Below are 22316 nucleotides of genomic sequence, written 5' to 3' on the forward strand. Positions count from 1 at the left end.
TAAACATTAAAAACTATTTTTTTTAATTATTAAAAAAAAGAAGATCATACTCTTACACTAATGAGGCTGCCATTGCACAAATCATTTTAGGAATTCCTCTTTGTGAAGAATCTCCAAAAGCCTGTGGCATACCCTATTTAATAATTCAGGGGTACCAAATCTTCATCCATTGATAGTGAATTTTATTTTGGGGAAGAACCATGTCATTTGGATCCAAAGGTCGTGATCAATTTGTCAGTGACCTGGCTGAATTATAAAAACAAGGTACATATAAAAGTCCTTTTTCCAAGTTGCTCAAACTGTTTGTCAATTCACTCCCAAAGTATTACATGCAATGACCAAATTATTGTGACTAAGACCATAGCCCACCAAAGTGACTTTGAATAACTTATGACTATTTCTTTATAAATTATAAAGGGGCTATCACATACATATCTATGAAAGAGACAGTGGAAATATTGTTTAGGACTAATTGCCATTAAATTAAAGAAACTGAGGCTTACAAAATGTGTTTTCAAAAATCTCACAGCTGGTATATGGTAGAACCAAGATTCAAGTTCAGGTCCTCAAACCCCTAATCCAGAGATCTTACTATTAAACCAGCAAGGTAGTTATACAGTCTGTGTGTTCCCACTGTCCCCTACCATGCTCATGGCTGATCTTGCTAGTAGATGAAAGCACTCTTTCCTACTGAGCCAGATCCAGCTTTTTGGGGCACCAAACCAATGAATTGGTATTGATACTCAACTTATTTGTCTTTGTCCTTCTGCATTACATACCCTGTTGAAGAGGACAGCACTCATTTGAATGTACAGTTTCTGGTATGTTTGTTTAAAAATTAGCTACATAATATGCCAGTTAATGTCTTTGGCTCTTGGTATTTGTTTCAGGCCTTAAAACCTTATATTTCTCTCTAGAGACCCTCAAGAATTGCACCAGCCCACCAACACAAATGAACAGATCTATGAAAATCTTGTTTCCCCAAGTTGTCTATGTCTCCAGTTGGCTTACTAAAGAGCCACAGTCCAACGTGAAATCAATACCATCTGAAATGAAGCAACTTCCTGGCTTTCGACAATTTTAGGCTGTGTCTATTTCCATGTGTACCCATTTGTTTAAATTAGGTTGTTTTGTTTTTAAATTTGGGCTTAGTAAAGCAATCTGATAGTTTGTTGATGGTCTTAGGTCTCAATTAATGCTGATTTGCCTTTTCCAACTGCCAACTAGTTACTGACTTTATGCTTTTAACAAATGAGAGTTTTTCAAAGGGTTCCTGGGGACTCCTGCATCAGAACCATCTGGAAGATTTTTTAGTACCCTAGATATTGTCTGGTGTCTGATGGCATTTCTTTTTTTTTTTTTTTAACGTTTATTTATTTTTGAGACAGAGAGAGACAGAGCATGAACGGGGGAGGGTCAGAGAGAGAGGGAGACACAGAATCTGAAACAGGCTCCAGGCTCTGAGCAGTCAGCACAGAGCCCGACATGGGGCTCGAACTCACAGACGGCAAGATCATGACCTGAACCGAAGTCGGATGCTTAACCGACTGAGCCACCCAGGCGCCCCTCTGATGGCATTTCTTAGGAATATGAATTTTTAACAAGTTCCCTGGATGACTTAAGATTACTTAACAACCACTGCATTGTAGACAATTATGAAAGACTGATGCTCTTTCCAAGGGAAAATTTATATCTACATCTATATCTGTGTATTTAATTCTTTAAAGCTAGTGAATAGTGAAGAGCTGTGGACACAACGAAGGGTAAAAGAATTAAATTGCTCAGAATACGGGACACAGGGGAAAAAAGCATTGGAGAATTTGAAGATAGGTCAATATAAATGATCCAAAGAGAAGCACAGAGAAATTTTAAAAATATTAAAAACAAAAATATTAGAAACTCAGGGGACTATATCAAATAGTCTTACATGCATAGAATTGGAGTCACAGAAAGCAAGAAGAGAGAAAACTGGGCAAAAGAAATATTTGAAGATAAAACAGTCAGGAATTTTCTAAACTGATAAAAGACATGAAACCGCATATGCAAGAAACTCACCAAACTGCAAACAGGATGAATAGAAAAAAGATTGCTCCCAGGCACATTACAGTCACTGAAAATCAAAGATAGAAGACAAATTCTTTAAAAATAGCCAGAGGGGAATCCAGGGTGGCAGTGCCGAAGCTGCTGCTCTTACTGTTGCTCCAAAGTGAGCTAAGGACCGAACCCCTCATCATGTTGAAGCCGAGCTGGGCCACTCAGGCCCTCAGGAAGCCTAAGGCCAGCAGCATGATTCAGACTATCATGTGGGCAGCCCAGACCATGTCCAGGTGCCCGGGAGGCCCCATCCTAAGTGAGCGAGGCGTCTTCATCAACCAGTTCTGCAAGAAGTTCAACGAGAAAGCAAAGGGCATCAGGGCACCTGGGTGGCTGAGTCACTTAAAAATCTGACTTAGCTCAGGTCATGATCTCACAGCTTGTGGGTTCAAGCCCCACGCTGGGCTCTGTGCTGACAGCTCGGAGTCTGGAACCTGCTTCAGATTCTGTGTCTCCCTCTCTGCTCCTCCCCCACTCACACTGTGTCTCACTCTCCTTCAAAAATAAACATTAAAAAAAAGAAGAAGAAGAAGACAAAGGACATGAAAGAAGGCATTCCTGGGGCACCTAAGTGGCTTAGTTGGTTGAGCATCGGACTTCGGCTCAGGTCATGATCTCACAGTTTGTGAGTTCAAGCCCTGCATCAGGCTCTGTGCTGTCAGCACAGAGCCAGCTTCAGATATTCTGTCTCCCTCTCTCTCTGCCCCTTCCCTGCTCATGCTCACTCTCTCTCTCTTTCTGAAAAACAAACATTAAAAAAAGAAGAAGATATTCCTTTGCCCACCAAGAGTTTTGTGAAGCCTGACAGGGCATGTGAAATCAAAATTGGATAACTCACTGTTTCCTATTTTCTGAAGGCAGCTGCTGGGATTGAGAAGGGGGGCCTGGCAGACAGGGAAGAAGGTGCCAGGCTTGGTGTATGTGTATGAGATCGCCTGAGTTAAAGCACAGGATGATGCCTTTGCCTTGCAGGATGTGCCCCTGTTGTCTATTGTTCACTGGCTCTTCCCATTCCCTGGGCCTTCGTGTGGCAAAGGACCTCAGTTCAGGAGACTTGGCAGCTTTCCAGAAGAAGTGGGCCACATTCCTGGCTGCTCAGAAAGCAGCAGATTTTGGCAGCCCAAGTGGAAGCTGCCAAGAAGTGACCCCTGCCCCTCACACTCCAGGATTTTGAAGGAAGAAGCTAGAAAGGAAGCCAGTTGGAAAAGCTGTGCCAAAGGGGAGGAAGGGAGGTAACACTGACCTGATTATTATTTCCCTGACTTTAAATTATATATTTTTACATGTATGGCAATATCAAGGGATCAGGCCTCTGTCACACCCTCTCCCCAAAAAAAGCCAGAGGAGAAAAAGAGACACTTTATTTGGGGGGCGGGGGGGGGGGGAATTGGGAGGAGAAACACAGATGACAACTGACTTACACACAGAAATAATAGAATCTGGAAGATAATGGAATACCACTGTTAAAGTGGCAAATGAAAAAAATAACAAATAAAATGATTACAAATAACAAAAAAAGCAAATAATAAATAACAAAAAAAAATTTTAATATCAACCTAGAATTATACATCCTATGAAAATATACTTCAGAAAAAGGGAGGAAATAAAGACATTTTCAAACAAACAAGATCTGACAGAATGTGTTATTAACAGGTCTTACGTATTATAAATGGGCCATTTTGTTTACATCACTACAGTAACTAGAGATTTTTGTGAATTAAAGGGAAGTTATGCCAGATGGAAGCCTGAATCTACAGGAAGGAATGGGAAGTACTGGAAAAAAGTAAATATGTGGGTAAATAGAAAAGACTATCTTTCATTTTTTGAATCTTTAAAAGATGTTTGAATGTTTAGATAAAAATAATAGCAAGCCTTGTGGGATTTATATGTAAAACACATAAAAAAATGGTGCTAAGGAACGAAGGGGTAAAATGGAATAAAAGTGTTTTAGGGGTATGACTTCATCCATGAAGTGCCATAATATTTATTTAATATAGACAAGGATATATTAAAGTTGCATATTGAGGTCACTAGAGCCACCATTCAAAAAATAATAAAGGCATAGCTAAGAGCTAGTAGAGGGGATAAAATATTATTATAAAAATAATAATCAGTCTAAGAGAAGGCAAGAAAGAAGAAATAAGGAATATGTGAGACAAATAGAAAGATGACTTATCTCTGCTGATGTGAACTTTGATCACCTGGCTGGGGTCGTGTTTGTCAGGTTTCTGCACTGCAAGCTTACTCTCTTCTTCCCACATTCCATCCTGGACTCTTTGAAAGGAAGTCATCATATGTACTCCACACTTAAGGGGTAAGGAGTTATGTTCCATCTCCTTGAGTTTGGAGTGTCCACACAAATTATTTTGAATTCTTCTGCAGGGAAAATTTGTCTCTTTTCCCCCATTTATTTTTCAATCATTTATTCGTATTAGTATGGATTCATAGGTATTTATTTACACTTTAGGTTATAATCTGATACTAAGATTTGTTTTATTGTTAATATTGTTCTAGCTTTGGTCGCTGGGAGCCTTTTCAATTGGTTCCTGGCTCCCTTTAACATACCCCTCACCTTTTTTTGTTTGTTGGTTGGTTTTAGCACTCCCTTATTTTCTGACACTATAGACCCCTCTTCTATATTACCTGCCCAGGGCTAGAAGCCTTCCAAGGAGCCATGGTTCCTTCCATTGGAGAAAGGTTATAGAAACCAAGATCTGGGTGGTGGGTGTGCTTGTTGCTATTGGGTGTTGTTGCTTCTAAGCCCTCTCAGCTGACAGAGCAAGGAAATGTATGTGGCATGCAGTATACTAACCAGTGTATTTATACACAGCTGCAAATTTTCTACATGTAATCTATGTGTGCCTGTATTAAGCTAAACATGAATTCATACTGATGTCTCCAATTCTCATCCAGTATCACATGGATCATTTTAACCTTGCCTCCTTAAAAGCACCTCTTTTAAAATGTCATTTCCTCTTCTGGTCCCTTCCTCCATCTTTCCCCTAAATTATTCCATTTAGAGATGTTTTACCTTATACAGTTGCTCAATAAAGTCACTCTCTAGCCCTGAAAAGTCTGCTTAGACATTTAACATGTGGAAGATCTACACAGCAATACATCCAACAAGTGCTGTGTAAGCTTTTGGCTCTACCATTTCCCTTCTGAGTAAGTCTTTAGAGGTATAATTTAATTGCTCGGTACCTCTAGTTGTCCGACCTATAAAAGGGCATAATATTTGACCTGTTCTCTCAGTAATTTGTTGTGAGGACCAAATATATAATGGGGTAAAAATAACTTTATAAAATAAAAAGCACTGAGAACAGACATAGAATTAGAGTGACTTTGGCCAAGCTCCTAACACCATATCTGACACCATGAGGAAGAAACAGGCACCATCTTATTTAATCCTCAAAATGGGACACCTTTTATCATCCCCATTTTACTAATAAGGAAACTGAAAAAATTAAGAACTTAGTAGTGGTAGTGATAATAAATAATTAGCACTTCCTGAGGACTACTGTTCCAAGTGCTTTACATGTATTAATTCATTCCATCTTTAAAAAAAAAATTGTTTATTTATTTATTTTGAGAGAGAGAGAGTGTGTGCTGGGGGTAGGAGCAGAGAGAGACAGAATCCCAAGCGGGCTGCGGACCACCAGAATGGAGCCCGACACAGGGCTTGAATTCATGAACTGAGATTTTGACCTGAGCCGAAATCAAGAGTTGGACAACAACTCAGTTAACCATACGAGCTACCCAGCCATCCCTAATTCATTTAATCTTCACAACAACCTGAGAAAGCAATTTTCTATTAGCCACATTTTACAGAAGAAGAAACTGAAGCCCAGAAAAGATTCCACAGCTAGTAACTTACAGGGTTGACATTCGAACCCAGTTCTTTCTCTCTCTCTCTCTCCCACTTTTTTCCAGGTGTCTCTTAACTAGCAAATGAAAATGCCTCTACCATTGCTCATTCTTTTGACAAAAATTTGAGAACCTACTATGTGCTGTTCATTGGCTTAGGCACTGCTGAGCCAGTACTAAATAACACAAAACTCAGGCTCTTGTGATGCTTCTATTACACAAATATAAGGCAATGCTATTGCGTGAACCTGGAAAAAATTATGTTTCTACTTAGAGTAGCCTCGTTCATTTATGGTCACTTTTGAGAAGACATTTTGTCCTCAAGGCTTTATGCCAATAGTATTGCATGGAGCACAGTATGGTTTTTACTTGATTTGCTGTCTTATCTCAGAAGTCAGGAAACGGTGACTGCAGGTGGTGACTGCAGGTGACTCCTCAAGAACTGGAGTTGTTCTATTCACAATTACACATCTCTTTCTTACTTTTACAGCACCTCTCAGCCTTTTCAACCTCAACTGTCCTCAGTGGCACTGCTTTTAGCACCTCCTCACTGAGAAGAGTTGGTCTCCAGGACTCCCTAATCAATATATACTTGTCCAGGGGTGCCTGGGTGGCTCTGTTGGTTGAGCCTCTGACTCTTTTTTTAAAGTTTTTTTTTTTTCAACGTTTATTTATTTTGGGGACAGAGAGAGACAGAGCATGAACGGGGGAGGAGCAGAGAGAGAGGGAGACACAGAATCGGAAACGGGCTCCAGGCTCTGAGCCATCAGCCCAGAGCCTGACGCGGGGCTCGAACTCATGGACCGTGAGATCGTGACCTGGCTGAAGTCGGACGCTTAACCGACTGCGCCACCCAGGCGCCCGGAGCCTCTAACTCTTGACCTCATCTCAGGTCATGATCTCATAATGGTGAAATTGGGCTCCACGCTGGGCTTGGAACCTGCTTCCGACTCTCCCTCTCCCTCTCCCTCTGCTCCTCCTGCTCACGCATGTGTGTGTGTGTGTATGTGTGTGCTGTCTCTCTGTCAAAAAAAAAAATCCATCAATAAAAGAAAAAGAAAAGAAAAAGAAGTTTTAAAATATATATTAATATATTTAACATAATATATAAATATTTAATATATAAATATTTTAATATATAAATATATAAACATAACACAAGACTCTGTTGTGACTGGATGTGATGCTCAGAACTGCTGCTGGATGAAGCCAACACAGAAATGGGGAAATCCAGAAAGCCACAGAGAAGTGGGGCCAGCGCCCCTGTGTACATTCGGTGGAGCTTGCCTAGTTTAGGGCTTTTTATGCAGAGCATGAATCCCCTCAGGGCTACACTGTCCTCAGTTGGGTCTGTGGTTACTTGCAGCTAAAAGCATCCTCACCAAGACAGCATCGCAAAGGCCTCTTTGTTATTAAGAACTTGTATGCCTGGGAATCTTCGCTATAAACCACCCCATTTCCCAGAGGTACTAGCCAAGGAATTCTCCCACAAACCAATGAAATTCTCAGTCTTTGTGGTCAAATGCCCTCTGTCTGCCCTCTTCTTTTCCTTAGCTTTATTCCCTTAGACAACTACTCAAAGACACTTGGTACATTGAAATCACTCTAGCATTACCAAAAGCTATGTGATGCTGATTGGAGACACTTGAAGAGAAATAATGCTTTGAACCAAAGCATGTTTCCTAGTGTTATTGAACAACACAAAAATAGGACCTACTTAGCCATATACCCCCACTGTGTTATTCATCATGTGGCAGCTTTGGTGAGTGCCAAAGTCCTTTTGGGGGCCTCCTGAGCGCGTCTTTCCTTCCCATTCCTTTCCTTGATTGCATTCAAAAGAACTAAAAACAAACAAGGCATTTAATTACTAAGGGTTATTCATTATGTTGTTCAAAGCCTAAAAGCTTGAAAGAGTCAGAACAATTCATTTTCTGAATTCACTCATCACAGTTTCCAAAACTGCCAACGTGAGCCAATCTTTAGTACTTGTGGAGAATGTTCTTTCACGGTAGTGAAAGAGCCGTAGTACCCTTGGACCAGTGTCATGAGATGAGCCTGCAGGCTGGGTCCAACAATTAAGTCTTTTTCAAAAGATGTGCAGATAAGACTGCTTGGGAGTTTGGAAGCAACTTTACTCTAGGAAGGCGGGTCGGTTCCAAATTAGCATAATGTTGAAATTTCCTTTGCCTACAATAGAAAGATGATGTCCCTTGCTTTGTCAATTCCATAAATTGTATTTATTCACTTTTGTCATAGTAGGTCCAGAAAAGTACAGAGAATAACAGAACCAGCAGTTATAAAATAACTATACTGATTTAACAAATGTAATATTTTGCCATATTTGTGTCATATATCAATATAATGATGGGTATCTCTATTTAACCCATGGAATAAATTGTTAAGTTAAACCAACAGTCCCATTTCTATTTCTCTCTTTAAGGAACACTTAAAAATAAACCTTTCACTTCTGAGCCTTTTGCAATCATGATTTCAAAACAGAAGAGACAGGTTCCAGAAAAGACTGTAAATATTTCCAATAGGACTTCAGTGAGCTTTGCTGCTGCCTGGAGGTGGGCTATGGCTGGCAAGGGATTCTGTGTGAACATTAAGATAGGACACTGAGGAAAGATAAATGTCCTGTAAGCAGGAGAATGGCTAGATCTGAAGGTCATGAGCTTTAGGGAGATGAAATATCTAAAGTCACTTTTACTTTATTGATTTCCTTTAATGCAAACATATTCTGAGACTTCATTTTATAAATGTCTTCATTTAAAATAAAATCAATATGCAATTTGAATTGCAGAAGTTTAGAAACTACGTTCCTATCTGTCCCCCTATTTAGTTAACACACACTGTCACATCTAACCATTATGGGGCTTGAATGACTTTCCTTTCCTCCAGATAAGAACATAATAAAGTTTCCCCTCAGCTCCCATGCCAGCCATATTGTCCTGGAATTTCTTTTTAGAGCGTTTACAGATTTTTGTAGCTTTTCCCTGGTTTACAACCCTCTTAGAATAAAAGCAGAGTTCAAAACAGGGTTAAACACAATATGTTAACAGATACAGACCTACTTAACAAGAGCTGTCTCAGGAGCAGTCTACATTCGCAGGCAGGAAGAAAACAATCACTTGTTGATCTCACTTTAAAGAAAAATCATGCTTTTTCCCCTCTTAATGTTTAAGCATCATATCTTGGTGAAGCTTTAAAAATAAAAAATCAAGCTCTGGAAATAGATAGTCATGCCAGTTACACAACATTGTGTATGTACTTAATGCCACCGTATCGTACACTTGAATATGATTAAAATGGTAAATGTTATATATGTTTTACAACAATAACAACTTTGTAAATTAGGAATCATAAAACATTTAAAGAATAGTTGGATAATAGGTCAAATAAAGTGTAAAAAACTAGCCTTTTTCATGACTTCTGGGCAAACAGAAAGACTTTCCAAGTTGACAAGATACAAGTTCAGGTAGAGTTTACAAGCATCAGCTGTAGTTCTATTTCTTACACATTCTGTGGATTGAAGTCCATTCACGCTTTTAGGTTTCTAAACCAGGAAAAGAGCAACATATCTTACAATTAAAACTATAAGCAATTCCAAATTCAAAATACAGTTTTATTCGGCTTTTGGACAGCACCCTCTCTGCTGTTTTCTCCTATCTGGACAGCCCCAGTCACAGTCATCCGGTCACCCAAGTTCCTTTGGCATTACTTGACATGTTAAAAATTACAGTTTTAGGGGAGCCTGGGTGGCTCAGTCGGTTAAGCATCCGACTTCGGCTCAGGTCATGATCTCACAGTTCATGAGTTCGAGCCCCACATCGGGCTCTGGGCTGACAGCTCAGAGCCTGGAGCCTGCTTCGGATTCTGTGTCTCCCTCTCTCTGTCCCTCCCCTGCTCACACTCTGTCTCTCTGCCTCTTAAAAATAAATAAACATGAAAAAAATTTTAATTACAGTATTAATCTGTGTTAGGTCATACTTGTTTGCTTTGTTATGTTTCTTCTATGGGCACCTTGTGTAGATCCGTTTACCGTGGAAAAGCCCTAACAAAGCTGTGTATGGATTTTGTTAAACATTTAGCATCTGTTTCCCAAAATCCACTAGTAAAGGACTTGAGAAAAGTAATAAGGTGACCCGGTTCATTTTATTCTAATGACCTGTCGCCTGGGAAATGTGCACCTTGTGTGCGCCAGAAATATGTGACAATAACCAAATAGAAAAACAAGCCTTTAGAATTTCTCCCTGACATGGCCTTAGTTTACAACCAGCTAGTATATGATGAAAGTTTATGCTCCTTTTCCACATAAGTTATTTTTCCAACTGAAAATTGTTCCCAGCTGTCCTGACCCAGCTGTGTTGGCAGCCCGTGCTGTGAGGGCCATTTTACAGGTGATGAAGCCCGCGGACAATAAAGTTTACACAACTTGTATACAGCTGGCCTCCAATACAATGTTGGACTTCTAACACCACCCCCACCCCCACTCCCCAAAAAAGGCAGTGGTTTCCTGACACTTCACTTGGGGCACAGTTAAAAGTGGATTTCAGTGTTACAGGCCCAAAGTTATGCAGGCCCTGGGTTTACGAAGCAAGAGTAAGATAAATTACCTAGCTTTCCCCTTCTCCTCCAGAAATCAGTCTGCCTTCACTAAAAAATAGCTCCAGACCAGTAAGAAAATAATCAGAAATTGTCTCTGGGATTTGGCTCCCAGAAGAGGTAAGTCACGATATCCAAGTGTACCCACTGAGTTGTCATTCACCTTTAGCTTTACACTGTCCTGTTCTAGACCGTACCAACTTCACTCTTTCCTTCACATTTAAATGAAAGGTCATTTTTCCGATGTAGAAGTGGGTGGTAAAATTAGAGTAATATTATGTCTCATCAGGAAGCCATAGAATAACCAAAGCAGTCGGTGATAGGGTGGCTACATGCCCAGGTTTCCTAGGATAGTGCCAGACAGTCTAACATATATCAGATGCTTCATTTGAAAACAATTTTTTAATGTTAATTTTTGAGGGTGGGGGAGGGATGAGAGAGAAGGAGACCTAGAATCCAAAGCAGGCTCCAAGCTCTGAGCTGTCAGCACAGAGCCTGGTGTGATGCGAGGCTCGAACCCACGAACTGCAAGATCATGACTTGAGCTGAAGTCGGATGCTTAACTATCTGAGCCACCCAGGCACCCCAGATGCTTCATTTTAAAACACATTATTAACAATACTGGAATTAAACACACTGGATGGGCTCAGTAGACCCACATTGGGCATTCTCAGCCTCTGCCAGTCTTTTCTTAATTTTTAAAAATTTCTTTAATGTTTTATTTAGTTTTGAGAGAGAGAGAGAGAGACAGAGCGTGAGCAGAGGAGGAGTAGAGAGAAAGAGACGGGGAGACACAGAATCTAAAGCAGGCTCCAGGCTCTGAGCTATCAGCACGGGGCCTGATGCGGGACTTCAACTCATGAACTGCGAGATCATGACCTGAGCCAAAATTGGATGATTAACCGACTGAGCCACCCAGGCACCCCAGCCTCTTCCAGTCTTGAACAGTAGTGTTGAGCCACAAGTGTGATAAACTGAGTTCTCACTTTTTCTCCTGGTAAAGTCTGAAAGATGACGGCAGTACTCTTTTCTCTTTCCCTAACCATTTCCTGACAAGGTGCAACTTACACCCCCTTTGAAGGACAGCATGGTAAAATGCAGTGTGCTCAGCCACCAGTTCTTAGGGACTCCGTGGTGGTGAGTGATCCAGCTGCTCACCAGCCCTCACTAGTCCCCCTGCCGTGGGCTAGAAGGTCCATGAAGAAGCCAGGCCACACAGCAGCAGGGTCAGCGGGAAATGTGCAAAAGCACAGGACAGCTGTAAGTGACACGCATGCAGGAAATGGAAACTGACCAGCCCCGTCATAGAGCATAGACTGTAGCTTGAATACTCTTGCTTACAGTAGTTTTGTCATTACTATACAGTGACTCTACAACCATTATTTATTACATTGTTGGATAACATCTTTTCCTTTTGCAATAAACTTTTTGGGCAGCAATCAGCTTGAAAAGATCAAAGTACATATTTAGGGAAAAATTAAAACATTAAAGTTGGAGAGAAATGAATAACTTGAATAAAATACTGACATCTTGATTCTACTGTGGGGATATCATCATGATATCACTGGCCACATGAAAACCAGCAAACACAATTTTGCTGAAGAAACATCAGCTTTTACCTCAAAAGTTAATTGAATAAGTAGATGATGTGCAAAGATGGCAACCTAACACAGGCAGATGCACAGGTGTGTTTGCGTATCAGTCTGCAAAGCTTAGCTTTTATTGAGATGCAACGACTGTTCTTCTAAACTCATTTCAGTCATTTTCAATCCTAATGTTTTTTGTGCCTGACTGAAAAATGGAGTATTATCTGCTAATGCCTTTGGCAGAAGTCGCACTACGTAAATAGTAAAATGACCCAAGCTTTCTATCAGTCATTAGCTACCTCACATGAGAAATCTGTTAATTCCAATGATGATTCATTTTATAAATAAATAAATAAAACCTAATTCAGAGAATAAAATTAAACCTTTGGAAAGTTCATTCTGTCACGGGTGAAAAATCTGACATTATTCTGATTGCTATTCTAAATCCAGGTTAAAAGTTCATCATTGAAGGGAAACTTTGTTTTTGAGGTGACAAATTTTGATGGCTAGAATCCTGGTAGAAACAGTATTCTTGCTAACGTAAGAACCCGTGGAACCCAATGTACTTCGACTAGGTAGTGGAACATATAGGATTAGTGCTTTGGTCCGAACAGGCTGTGGTGGTCGACCAATGGAAATGGAAGCTAAGTTGACAAATTTTACACACACACACACACACACACACACACACACACACACACACAAAGTAACCAGATCACAAAATTCTCCTTTGTGTCTACCAAATGACAGAATATCCGAGTCTTTGTGATAAATGATTTTCATAAAATCACCCTAAGTGTCTTACAGTGCTCTGAATTTGGAGCTGCATTTTGTTCATAATCATTGGGAATTCTTCAAAGTATTGAGTGAATGGAAATTTTTTTTTTTTAATTCATCTTTTGAGCTTGAAGCTTTTGGAGAACTGTAATTATTGAAAACCAAGACAAATAAGCAGGACAGCTACATAATTTGTAGGACCTAGCGCAAAAAAGAAAATGCCTGTTAAAAAATTAAGAATTTTAGGGGGTGCCTCGATGGTTTAGTTGGTTAAGCGTCCAACTTCAGCTCAGGTCATGATCTCGCGGTTCGTGGGTTTGGGCCCCATGTCAGGCTCTGTGCTGACAGCTCAGAGCCTGGAGCCTGTTTCAGATTCTGTGTCTCCCTCTCTCTCTGCCCCTCCCCTGTTTTCATTCTGTCTCTCTCTCTCCCTCTCTCATACATAAACATTAAAAAATTTAATAAAAAATTAAGAATTTTAGGATGGCAACAGCAGAACAGTAAACCAAGTGTGGAGCCCTTCTAAGGACTGGCTTCTGTGTGACTGCACAAGTCATAAGGCCATGAAACCAGCTCTCCATACAGGAAGACACTGAAATATATCCTGCAAAAGTGGGGTGGGGGCCACAATGAGTGTTCTAATGAAGTATTTTGAAATTCTATAATTGTGCACTGGATGATCTCAACCTATGAGAAGAATATTTTGATGGAGCTCCTATTTTTATTTGGATAAATTTAAATTCTGTCCCAGAATAGAATGCAATTAAGAAGGCCTACAATTTTGAATCATCTAAATTTGGTGAACCATTCAAAAGAATCATAGAGACAACTTACTCAACAAGTTGCATCATAAAAATATTTGTCAAAAAAGAAGGAACTCTGAATAAAGGCCAAAATTACCTGAGAAAATATTCAGGTTGAATTATTTACACTTTTCAATATTTTAAAAAGTTAGAACTGATAATAGCCTTTGTTAACAGAATTGCTCTTGGCTTACCAGGCACTTTAACAGCTGTAAAGAAAATATTTTCCCAATTAAATACATTATGATCTACAGAGAAGCCAATGTAAATATCAGCAATTTCAAATTCCTTAAGCCACAAATGCAGACAATTTTGTAGAAAAAGTTAAAAATAATAAAGCTTTAAAAATACACTCTGCAAAGAAAATACCATGACAGGCTAAGAATTGAAAGTACCTAAATATATACCAAGAATAATTATTCTGCTGAAAATAAAATTTTTAAAAAATTTTAAGTAATTGTTCCACCCAATGTGGGGCTCGAACCCAAGACCCCAAGATCAAGAATTGCATGCTCCACCACCTGAGCCAGCCAGGTGCCCCTCTGCTGAAAAATCTTTCAATGTTCAGATCAATATAGAGAAAATATAGAGAAAATTTGCTTTAATGTACACAGATACATGTTCTTTCATTTCTTCAAAAGAACTTTGAATTTGAGAAGAGTCCCTAAATAGAATCAATAGGTCCACCAATGTAAGAAACCAATCTGTTGAGGGGCGCCTAGGTGGCTCAGTCAGTTAAGCGTCTGACTTTGGCTCAGGTCATGATCTCACAGTTCATTGAGTTTGAGCCCCATGTTGGGCTCTGTGCTGACAGCTTGGAGCCTGGAGCCTGCTTTGGATTCTGTCTTGCTCTGTCTCTCCCTCTCTCTCAAAAATAAATAAACATTTTTAAAAAAGAAAGAAAAGAAACCAATCTGTCGGTCAGTAAGTAAATCTTTCAGAAAAGTTATTCTAATTGTTTTTATGCTCCCTCTTTGCTTCCAAAGCCTTGATTTGATGACATAATGCCATTACCCCAGTTGTGATAATAATGGCCACCACGTATTAAGCATTGGGGGGAAGCCGAGGCTTTGTAGGCATTACCTAATCTGACCTATAAAACAAGCCTGTGACAGGTAGTGTGGGATCAACCAGCTTAACCGCGGAGGAAACTGCCTTAAGGTGGTTCGGCCACTTCTGTAAGGTCGCGCAGCTGGGAAAAGATCTGAGCTCTGGCCTCCTCCGACTCACAGACCAGCCATCCCTCAGATGAGTTCACCACAGATTCTGATTTAAGAGGACAATTGCCCAGTGAGTTTCTAGGAATGAACCCAGATCTCTGATGTAATTGTCAAAATGCTGCTGCCTTTAATCATGACTAATTTGTGGAGCTCATCACTGCTGATTAGTTCATATCTTCACTTTCTGGCACTGTTAATAAGGAATAACAGAAAAGGCCACTCAGTCTCCAACATTTGTTAATCACCAACTATATCTGTGCAAGGCCCTGTGAGGAACCAAAGGGAAATCAGATCTGGCTCCTGCCCCCTAGACCTTTCCCTCAAGCCAGGAGAGGGGTGACATGTGCCATTTAAGTCCCCTGGGGTGACAGGCCTTCACATGGCTCAATCCTACAGGGGCTCTCCTCTCTCATTCTTGGACCCTCCAGGGCACTGACCTGGCTTCTGCTCTTCTTCCTCCTCCACACTGAGTGGGCCACAGCTGTCTGTAAGCTCCTGGTTTGGAAAGAGGCAGAGAAAGAGGGAGACAGAGACAGAGACCGAGAGTAGTGGAAGACAGTGACCAGCAGGGTTGGGCTCACCCTTTCCCAGCTTGGAGGAGTGTGAGCACTGGTACGTTTGTCACAGATGTGAAAGTTTCTAGGTCAGTCTCTACTGTGTGTTAGCGGAAACACTTCCCCCAAAATACCCAGCATGGATGTCAGAGAAAGACAAAAAAGTGTTTATCGAGTTTTCTGGCAGAAAAATCCCCCTAATTTATGAAAATTCTTCATGTTATCATTTCACCATTATTGTGTGCAGTGAGCTGTATCTTTATTGAAAAACAAAGGCAAAAAGTTGCTTAGACAATTGGCCGAAAATCTCTGTTCCAAAGAGACTTAACAAATTGCGAAAAACCATGACAATGCATTTCAGTTGTCTACCCCCAAATTTACAGTATTGCACCAAATAGATGTGCTTTACCTTAACATATGTGATCTTTCCCTTCTAACAGGGGACGTGATATGATGCTTATAGACCAAAGCACACTAATCAAGTTTAGATATGATCTGGATCTTAATCCACATCCACTGAGGACTTAGAACCATATTGTGCTACTTTATCTCTGAGCGGCTGTGCAGAGAGAAAAGGCATAAAATGGAATCTTTCTAGCTGGCGACTCGGTATCTCTTCTGTGGTATCCCCCATGGGCCTTACCTCAGCGTCAGGCTTCCAGCTATGACTAAACAAATACAATTATTGTATGACAGCACTGATACCAACCCGTCCTTGGCAGGCTGAGAGGGAGTTCTTGAAAAATTGTTAAAAGTCGGCCTCCAAAACCTGCTTTAAGGTAATCCTCACAGAGGGCCGGAATGTACAAGAGGTGGTTCTTTTGTGGGGAAGGCAAAGAGAATTTTCAGAAATTCCCTTTCACAGCTATAAAGGAGATTAAGATCTGTTGCTTTTTTCTCTCCCAAATTAGCTCTTCCTGAAAATGTAAACAGATCTCCTTCAATGGCTTAAAACAAAAAAGGAAGCAGCTTTTTCTGGAGTTATCAAGCCATTCACATATGCCTGGGTCTAATGTGGCTCACATGTGGGGAGGGTGAAAAACCTAGGACCGTCCCCTCTTCTGATGTCCCCTTCCCCAGAGCCACAGTAATAGTGAGAACAGTGGATGCTGTGAGGCACCCCCCAGATCCCCCAGCAGAGCTGGGTGACCGGTAGCTGCTGAAGGCTCACAGCTGGGCCTGTCCTTGGGCCTCGCCTTTGGCTAAAGGGAGCCACCCGCCCAAGGCTACCCCTTCCCTGAGGGCAGCCCACTTACGGGGACTGGCTGATGCAGGGATGCAAGGCCTGGCCACCCCAGCCCTCTGGGGCTGGCACCTCATGTTACAACTGCACGGTAGTTCAATCTCTCCCCCTGCCCAGCCCTGTGTCCCGGCTAGCTCATCTGTGTGACACCCGGAGCACTCCCCGTAAACCACCTGCACGCAGACCTCCACCTCAGGCTTCCTGGGGAACCTGACCCGAGACACGGGCCACGGACGGAGCGCCTGTGACGAACCCATCAGGCACTTCATACGCTTTGTGTCTAACCCATGCAGCACCTCTCCCAAGGGGGGGTTATTAGCCTCATTCTATAGGTGATAAACCCAAGGCTCAGGGATACAGTGTGTGTGCCTATAAGCACATAGCAAGTGAGCCACAATTCAACATTTACAGGCAGCACTTCAACCTTAAAGTCCACACCACTTACTACACGCATGATACCATACGAGGCTCCAATGGTTCCGATTATATTTTTATGGAGTGTAACTTTCATTAAAATAAAAACTATACTTTAAAGATAGAGAAAATAAATAAGAATAAGTAATGTGCAGAGTTTAGTTAATAGCCTTGCACTAATCTCAGCTCCCTGGCTTTGAGGACAGACTATGGTTATATAAGGCATTGTCATTGGGGATGCTGGGTGACAGGTATAGAGGAACACACACACCGTACTATTTCTTTTTTTAAAAAAATTGTTTACTTATTTGTTTATTTTGAGAGAGAGAGCGTGAGTCTAAAACTATTTCAAAATAATATGCTTTAAGATTTCTTTTTATTATTATTATTATTATTATTTTTTTTTTTTTTTTTTTTTGAGAAAGAGAGAGAAACAGTAGACAAGCGGTAGAGGGCAAACAGCAAGGGAGACACAGGATCTGAAGCAGGCTCCAGGCTATGAGCAGGCTCCCACAGGTACAGAGCCGGACATGGGACTGGAACTCATGAACCACAAGATCATGACCGGAGCTGAAGTCAGGGCTTAACCGATTGAGCCACTCAGCGCCCACATGTTTAAAGATTTCTAAAACAAAAAACTAATGAGACATAAGAGATTCTGATGTCTTAAGAAAAATGCTCCTCGAAGGAGGGAATTCAAAAGGTATTTCACAATAATTGCTCAAGAGTAATATTAATCAGCTATAAATAAGAAGTTAATCTAAATACTCTCCTATGATCCACTGAGGGCTGAGAGAGTCTTTTTCGCCTTTAAACTAAATGATGTGAGATTAGGGTGGGCCCTAAGATTCTTTCCTAATTGTGGCTTCAAATAAAACAACACACTAGACAATAAAGCCTCTCCCCTTAGGGGCCCCTGGGTGGCTCAGTCACTTGAGCCTTCAACTTCAGCTCAGGTCATGATCTCACGGTTCATGGGTTTGAGCCCTGCATCCTGCCAGCTGCTGTCAGTGCAGAGCCCCCTTTGGATCATCTGTCCCTTCTCTCTCTGCCCGTCTCCTGCTTGTGTGCCATCTCTCTCAAAAATAAGTAAAACATTTTAAAAAAATAAAGAAATAAAGCCTCTCCCTTTAAAGAGTGGAAGAGAATGTTCTCATTACACCCCCTCTTTTCAAAACTGCTTCCTGACAGGGAATTCTAGGCAGAAGCAAGGGTGTGAAGACAGGGGCCCTGTCATGTTTGCCTGTCCCCCCCACTCTCTCCCGCCTGCCCTCCAGGGGGCAGGCCTCCCCGCATTCACCTGGCCTTAGCCTCCCACTGTCAGAATCCAAATCCCTCCTGGACCCTAAAGGAAGGGACCTCCCAACCAGCAGGTGTTGTGTCCCCAAGGCTGTGGTGCAGGGGGCTGCCATCCGGGAAGTCAGCCCAGCTCCTCCTCGGTGAACCGTCAAATACACGGTGGCCATAGATGTGGGGGGGTGAAGTACATGATGAGAACTGGAGGGAGACAGAGGACAGGTGGGTTGGAGCTCATACTGAGAGGATGGTTATGACCTGGACAGGGGGAGGCACAGGTAAAGAGAGACAACTTAGGATCACAGCCCGATCCCATTCATTTGTGTCTCCCGCCATCTCACCGGGAAAGCCTTTCAGTAGTAGGGGCTGTTACGCCCTTGGCAGTATTTCCAGGTTTTCCGAAATTCTGATTTTTACTTGAAAATTCAAAGCTTATCTTTGGCAACAAAGACTGACAGTTCTTTTCCTTGACAGCAAGTTCTCTTCATTCATTTCCAAGAAAATATCTGCCACATCCCTGAGTCTGAATCACCGTGGTCTGTCCGTCACTTGCCCCTTCAAGTGAAGATGGTGCTCTGTTGACAAAGCAACTCCTTCCACACAGGGGCCTTTCCTTGGTGCCCTTAAGAAGTGCCCAATGTGTACCTCCCACCTGGTCACACAGACACTTTCAAATATAGGCCTTCAAGGGTCAAAACTTAACAATTTTTACGGCCTAATCAAAGGCATTCTTAAGCAAAACTGGCTTTTTAAGGAGTAAGTGATGATGAAGAATTGACCGTCTAGTTCAGTTTGGTGTCACTGCCTGGATTCCTGCTAAGGCAGCTACAGTTTCACCAACCACGGCCGATATAGTGTCAGCACAGATGTCAACACAGTGGAAGAGAGGAATAATGTCTCAGGAGAACTGCCCCCTGCCAGGGGCTTGCAGACTATGCCCTGAGAGCTGCTGTGGTACAATGATGGGGCAGGGATGACATTTTGTTAGAAGCAAAGTAGATACACTGGCCCTTTTAGGCTAATACATGAAAGAGGGATGGAATTTTTGTGTGGGAATTAAAGGAAGATGATAGGTTGGGCAGAGGGAACAGCACGTGCAAAGGTTCAGAGGCATGGCAGGTGTGGTATGTATAGAGAGCCTTGTGTTCACACTGCAGGTGTCTGAGTGGCCAATCAGCCCTTACACTTTACAGTCTAAGAATAAAACTCCACTTATTAACATTTAACATGTACCCAACACGTTTCTAAGCATTCACTTAATCTCTGAAACAGCTCTATGGGGTTCATGCTATTATTATTTGTGGGGCAAGGATGTTTTACTCCCAGATGCAAATGCAGAACACATAAGCTGTTTGCTAAAGTCAAAAATGTGAGCTTGGACATTCCTTAAAATAGAGTTTCTATTTCAAGGTAAATTTTCTTGTAATATTACAGTTAAGAAGGAAAATAACTTGAACTGGAATTGATATTGTAACTAACATCCTGCTTTTAGGTTTGTGCATCCAGAAAACCACAATTGCTTCTTTTGTTGCTGTCCTTGCTGTGGTTTGTCAGTAATGTGCCATATTTATTTATTTTTTCTTCTTTCCTTTTAATGCCCTTCATTCATTTTTCCCAGCCCCACTCCTACCCCCCAGGGCTCTAGCAGCCACCAATCTGTTCTCTATATCTATGAGGTTTTCTTTTCTTTAGGATTCTACATATAAGAGACATCTGTTTGACTTATTTCACTTAGCATAATGCCCTCAAGGTACATCCATGTTGTCACAGATGGCAAGTTTTCCTTCTTTCTTTTTTAAATTTTTTTTTTTCAACGTTTATTTATTTTTGGGACAGAGAGAGACAGAGCATGAACGGGGGAGGGGCAGAGAGAGAGGGAGACACAGAATCGGAAACAGGCTCCAGGCTCTGAGCCATCAGCCCAGAGCCTGACGCGGGGCTCGAACTCACGGACCGCGAGATCGTGACCTGGCTGAAGTCGGACGCTTAACCGACTGCGCCACCCAGGCGCCCCGTTTTCCTTCTTTCTTATGGCTGAATAATATTCCATTTATAATAATACATAATGTATAATATGTATATATATTATATATATACACATTTTATATCTACACATTATATATATAAATATATATATTTATAAATAATATAAATATATATAAAAATATAAATATAAATATATAAATATAAATATATATATTTATAAATAATATAAATATATATATATAAAGATTGCAATTTTTTATCCATTTGGCCACCAGTGGACACTTAGGTTGTTTCCACATCTTGGCTGTTGTAAATAATGCTGCAGTGAACAGAGGAGTGCAGATGTCTTTTTGAGTTAGTGTTTTCGTTCACTTCGAATAAATATCCAAAAGTGGAATTGCTGGATCATGTGGTAGTTCTATTTTTAATTTTTTGAGAAACTTCCATACTGTTTTCCATAATGGCTGCACCAATTTATGTTCCCACAAAAGTGCACACAGGCTCCCTCTTCTCCACATCCTCACCAACACTTGTTACTTCTTGTCTTTTGGATGCTAGCCATTCAAACAGGTGGGAGGTGATATCTCGTTGTGGTTTTGATTTGGATTTCTCTGATGATTAATGACATTGAGCATCGTTTCATGCACCTGCTAGCCATCTGCATGTCTTTTTTGGAAAAATGTCTGTTCAGATCTTCTGCCCATGTTCTAATCAGATTGTTTGTTTTTCTGCTACTGAGATGTGAGTTCTGTATATATTTTGAATATGAGTCCCTTATCAGATATATGCTTTGCAAATATTTCCTCCCATTTAGTACGTTGCCTTTTCATTTTGTTGATGATGCCATTATTATTATGGTCTCCTTTTAAAGATGAAGAAACTAAGACTAAAAATGACATTAAATAACTCACACCAGATACCACAGCTAGTAAATGACACAGCCAGGACTAAGCACAGATGGCCCAACTCCAGAATCTGCTATGACAGACTACTTCCCATGAGGAAGAGAGATACTATCTACTTCTGATTTGGGAAACCCCAATTGGCCCACCTTGGCCACATTCCCATCTCTGGGACCCACCCTGTCAGGGGACACATGCCCACCTCCACTGGAATGTCTCCAGTCAGGAAGGACCACACAATGATACTATACAGCAGTGAGAATAAATGATCTACAATACCCAACAATATGGGTGATGGGTCTTACTAACATAATCTTAGACAAAGGCAGACCCCAAAGAGCATATCCTGTATGATTCCATTTACATAAAGTTCAAAAAAAAAAAAAAAGAAAAGAAAAGAAAAACAAGCAAAATAATTATGTGCTATTATAAGCCAGGGTTGTGTCACCATTCTGGGATAGTTAGTGACCAGAAAGAAGATGGGGGAGGGACAGTGGGGAAGGGTAACATTCTGTTTCTTGATTGGTCACGCTTTGTAACCATTCATTAAGCCATACACTTGTGCACTTTTCTGCAAGAGTATTTTTCACTTTTATTAACTTCAAAATTTTTTATTAAGTCTTTAGTGTAAAAAAAAAGAAAACTAGGACGAAAGACCCACAAAGGAGTTTTATTTCACTAGAGTGGCAAATGGACCTCTCTCGGAAGGAATAAAGGATTTAGGCCCCACATCCTGATGGATAGCTGGAATAAGAGTGAAATCCCAGGGAGGAAGGGGCATCGCGTTTCAAATGGTTTTAATGAACATTTGTTCAAGTTTCACACATTAGCATTAGAAAGCAGAAGGAAGGGTCCAGAACACAGAAGCGCCCTGTGCATGTGCCAGCTTTTTCCAATTAGGCCGAGGCGGGGGTGGGGGGTGGGGGGGTGCTGCATGGGCTCCACCCGCCCACGGCCACCTTGGGGATGGGT

The 22316-nt window shown here is 41.2% G+C and overlaps 1 pseudogene; it reads left to right on the forward strand.

Annotated features, from left to right (window-relative positions):
- The first annotated feature begins 2232 nt into the window (after nt 1-2232).
- On the forward strand, nt 2233-3239 carry LOC115509764 (annotated as a pseudogene).
- Nucleotides 3240-22316: the final 19077 nt, after the last annotated feature.

The sequence above is a fragment of the Lynx canadensis genome, chromosome A3 (assembly GCF_007474595.2).
Source record: "Lynx canadensis isolate LIC74 chromosome A3, mLynCan4.pri.v2, whole genome shotgun sequence".
Lineage (NCBI taxonomy): Eukaryota > Metazoa > Chordata > Mammalia > Carnivora > Felidae > Lynx > Lynx canadensis.